Here is a 4870-nt window from a genome sequence, read left to right on the forward strand (position 1 = left end):
TTCAAAATCCTTTTCTTGCATAACAAGTGACTCAACTCAAACACTCAAGAATTTCAAGAAGACAAACTTACTATGACAAAACAAAGAGTACCTAAAGACAAGCAAGAAAAGCACAAAAACAAGAAATGCTAAACTCTAAGGAGAAATTTTAAGACAAAACTTTTATCATGACTAACTTAAGAAAAGCATATTACAAAGATGATATGGAAAAACTTGAACATGCATTCGCTAGTCTTAAATCATGCACACACCAAGAAAGATCATAACCGAGTTAAGGTATGGAACTAATTTGCCAATATCACCCAATTCTCAATCATGAAAAACTAGTAGCATAACACTTAGTGAAAAACACACTTTTAGTTCACCAAGGAGCAAGGTTGCTCTCGGTTTTTAGGCAATATTTGGTGCAAAATTTTCTTCTTTTCACAACTAGTTTCATAAAATGCTGAGAAAGAGTTTTAGGTGGCTTCGACACTTAGTTCCTCAAGTTTTAGGCCAAAATCAATTTCGTTGAGCATACATCAAACAAGACATATAGCGAATGCAAGATTCAAATACTTCGAAAACAAAAACAAGAAAACTTCAAGTTAACATGTGAGATATGACTCAAACCAAAAGGCTAAAAGAAGAAAGACATGTGAAGAAAATTTTGGCATGGTAACATCAACATAGCTCTCGGCCAAGGAGTCAAATAAACACCAAAAATCATGTTTTCACTTCACCAAGCAACATTCATCCAGAGATGAAGTTTTTAGATACTTTAACACCAAAAGGTCGAGAGTCCACCAAGCACAAAGAAACACAAACATCATTGGTTAGAATTTGAACAAAAACCATATTCAAGACAACCAAAGCTTTAGATACCAAATGATGAAGGATTATCTTGTTTCCTTTTAAGATTATGGAATATGGTGCAGAGTTACTTAAGAAAACTCAAGGAAATCCCCACTGAACATTAAGATAGCAAGCTATCTAGATGTGAAGGTTCATTTCCAAGAGTTCAATAGAAGAAGGAGATGGATTGTAGTTTTAAAAACGAAAACAAGAATGGAAACCAAAACGAAATTGCAATGAAAGTAAGAAGATCAAATAAAAATGGAAGAGAAGAGAGTAATGGTTATGGAAGTGGAGCACACAACTCTTAGAGGGGCAAAGCCAAACCAAGCTCTAGAGATGAATGATATGTTGTCGCCACTTGCATAAGAAAGATAAGGTAAGAGTTCTTCCATTCCTTAGAAGGAGGGCTAGCTCACGGATATGGTGGTTGAAACAAGAGTGTTTTGATTCAAAATGTTCAACCCTTTTACACTTGGTAGAGCTCCCCTTAAATAGATAGTCTTAGGGGCCTCTAAGTAAAATACAAAAGTTGTAAAGGGCTAACTAGAAAAGCAAGAGAAACTATCATTCTAGAAGTATCTTCAAGCTTGGCACAAAATGAGTTGGTGGTATGTCTTCCCATGTTGATTATTGGCCATGGGTGGAGAAAGGGACAAAAGTAGCCTCCAAATCAAGCAAAGGAGCATAAAGAACAAAAGAGACAAAAGGTACAATGTCTACTTTTGCTTTATGCTTTTTGCTTTTGCTTTACTCTCTTCCACATCATTCATGCCCTCCGATCATCATGTGCCACCTCTCATGCTTTCCTCTACAAAATTAACCTACAAAATAACTTAAGCAAGGATTAGCATGTTGGCTTGAATTTAATTAATTTTGGTCAATGAGTCAACCCTAGTCAAAGGTCAACAAGTCAACCAAAATTAAGTCAACTAAGTCAACTTAGGGATATCATAAAATTAAGATGGAAAATAACAAAAGAGACATAGAAGAAGGATCCTCCCCTTTAGTCATGCTTCTAGTAATTCTCCTTGGGAGAGTCTCCATGGATCCTTGAGTTGTCAATCCTTCATTAGAAAGACGAAGAGAAAAGAAATTAAAAAACAATTCATAAAAATTGTCAAAACTTATAATAATACCAGTTTAACATAACAAACAACACTTAATAACAAAATAGAAACTAAATTAAAGAAAAGAAATTAAAGAATGAGATTGAATTAAACTCACAATTGTTAAAACTAAAATGTTGATTAAAACAAACTTTTTAATATCTTTGTTATTATTTTTTATTTTCATAGTGTGGGTTGTGTTTCATGGAAGCTTACTTTCTGTGACCACCATCTTTACTAAGGGGTTGCTCTAACTTTTATGGTATGATGTAGGAGGAGAAAAGAAATATCTATGCTGCTAAGAACTTCCGATTTTCGGCTAAACTGAAAAAAAAAGAAAACAAATGAAACCAAAAGGCTTTAAATTACACAACCAACTCGTGGGTCATGGTCGTGTCGTGGATATGCACATTGGGAAAACAAAAAAAGTAACCTTGTATATGCATACCCCAACATTTATTTTCCATATCGAAGGTGTAATGGAAGATTCGTCTTTGGAATTCGAAGAAAACCGAGAAAAAAGATAATAATTTATACACGAAGATCCTTAGCAACTAATTCTTGAGTTGGGGTTGATTTCGACATGTCCTAAGATGAAAAAAATATAGTTAGAACATAGCCTTTGTAAACATCACAAGGCAACCGAGAATTGGTGATGGAACCCAAATAAGATCAATAAAAAGTTAAACCAAAGAGATAATGGTATTACTAATGCTGGAAGACATTTACTGGCATGCTTCCCTACAACCAAGATTCAATTATAATAAATTTACTTAAGATTCAAATGAAACAACTACATATGAAGCAGTAAAGTTCTTAATGCACAAAGACAACAAATAGAATATGTGAGTGAAACTGAATTTGGTTGACACAAATGTAAGCAAACAATTGTGATTGATTCATAGTGTTGACATGTAAGAATGTTTGTGCAAGTTAGGCAATGAATTTTACCTTATCTTGATCAAAGAGATGACAATCCATTACAAGGTAGATAGTAGGTAGGCAAAAGATGAGGTAGGAAGTGAGTGGAAAAGTAAGTTAATGGAAGAAAGAAAGTGACAAAAATGTATATGAATGAAGGAATGAATGATTTAACTAAGAGAGGTATTTAGCAATGGTTGAAAGGAAATAAACGGAGGACACTGGAGTGATGGTGTTTATGGACCCTACATTACCGTGTCTTAAACAGCAAAGGAAAATGATTTCACATAGTGATCTTCACTACCGATTCTTTAAGACGGCTTATTATTGTTCATCTTGTGATTTGGTTGATTCCAACTCTTTTCATCTTTGCATTATTTTACTATTTTATTATAGATAGCAGGGGGAATGCTGGGGTGACATGGACACCCCAATTCTATCATTCACATAGAGCCATCGTGTAAGTTATAGTTTTGGTCCATAATTCAATAAACTAATGGATGAGTCAAATTCAGCACACAACAACACTTCAATTAGGAGTCAAATACACACTTTTGCATAGTTTTACACTAATGCACCGATTAAAAAATTGTTTAGTAGATATGAAATATAATTATATTTGGAGTCAAATGCTCTGGTTTAATCTGGCGTGCTTAATGTTAAATGAATCCTTGAATTGTGTGAAATGAATTATAGAAGAAAGGAACATACTTGGTCATCCCATGCATGGTCCTTGTTGTAGATAATGGCTGCTCCTAGACTCCTAACAGGGTTAATGATAGTTACTATGATGGGAATGGTGGCCAAGTGGACGAAGAACACAACAAATCCAATGGGAAGTGGAGCCAAAATCTGCAACGATATCACCATAAATTAGCCACATTGATGCCAAATTTGGAACACACCCATTTACAAAACAAGTTAATTGAATGAATTTAGTGTAAAGAGTACACATACAAGAACGTGAAAGTCTCTAGCGTTTCTCTTGGCATCAGTGCAAAGAAAATGATGCAGACAAGAACAAAACTGCCAATAATCTCAACTCCAAATCCATCACCCTTGGTGTATCCAGAGTTCACAAAATTTGCTCCATCCTGCTATGTACTTATGAAAACGACCATAATTGTTATTTCCTAAATCCAAGCAAATGTTCAATAAAAAAATCACAAAGCTAAATCCCAGCGATGAGAGAACCATATTGAAGACCTAGAATGCGTGAGCGTCTGACGGCGAAAGAAGACCTAAACGAGGGCAGACACTCAATAGTTCGAACTCGTGGTGAGCAGCAACAAGGAGGTGCTTTTGGAGGCTTGTGCGGAGGAGGAATGGCCAACGGCTGGGGCAAATAACGAACTTGGACAGGGGGCAAAGTCAGTGGCAACGACAAAGCTCGTGAATGGGTAGTGAGACTAGGGCTAGGAGAAAAATGGAGAAAAAAGGATTTAGGAATGAAAATAGTGGTAGGAGAAAATGGAAGAACAATCGTGAATCATCACGAAGAAGATGAAACCTATTCGAAGAGAAGAGAGGTAAGGAAAAATATGAATAAAGGTAAAAAGTCTAAAAAGATGAAAGGGATAAGCATAAAATCAAAATTATATGCATTTTAACTAGGGTTTAATGAAAAAACTTAGATAGTTACCAGGGGCTTACAAAACCCCTGACACGAATTTTTTTCCCAGAGGTTATTATAACCTCTCTCAAAAGAACCCCGGTAAAATTAAGATTTGTTGTAGTGGGTGTACCTTGAACAATTATTTACTATATGCATGTTATTGTTGGCCTATCCTTGTTGCATTTCATGTTCGTTAAATTTGTCTAGTCCATATTCATCCTGAATTTACTACAAAAGACAAAGATAACTCTAGATTGAAAGTATGGCTAGGTTAGACTACAAAGGAAAGATATTTACCATGAATTTCATGCTTACTGATGGGAATTTGTGTTCTTTACTCAATCTCTAAAGTGTGGTTCAAGTTATATTTTCTATGTGATAGATTGAATGC

The 4870-nt window shown here is 35.1% G+C and overlaps 1 long non-coding RNA gene across 2 annotated transcripts; it reads right to left on the bottom strand.

Moving 5' to 3' along the window:
* Positions 1-1258: 1258 nt before the first annotated feature.
* LOC114193837 (uncharacterized) lies at positions 1259-4416 on the bottom strand. 2 transcript variants are annotated; one of them, XR_003606308.2, is made up of 4 exons: positions 4071-4416; positions 3822-3958; positions 3576-3716; positions 1259-1901 (listed from the first exon to the last, which is right to left on the bottom strand). It is a non-coding gene; the product is annotated as an uncharacterized LOC114193837 (long non-coding RNA). The 2 variants fall into 2 exon arrangements; XR_003606307.2 differs by having other exon boundaries at positions 3822-4413.
* Between the last annotated feature and the right edge of the window lie 454 nt (positions 4417-4870).

Source organism: Vigna unguiculata, chromosome 8 (assembly GCF_037176805.1).
Source record: "Vigna unguiculata cultivar grain cowpea cultivar isolate G323 ecotype 2 chromosome 8, ASM3717680v1, whole genome shotgun sequence".
Lineage (NCBI taxonomy): Eukaryota > Viridiplantae > Streptophyta > Magnoliopsida > Fabales > Fabaceae > Vigna > Vigna unguiculata.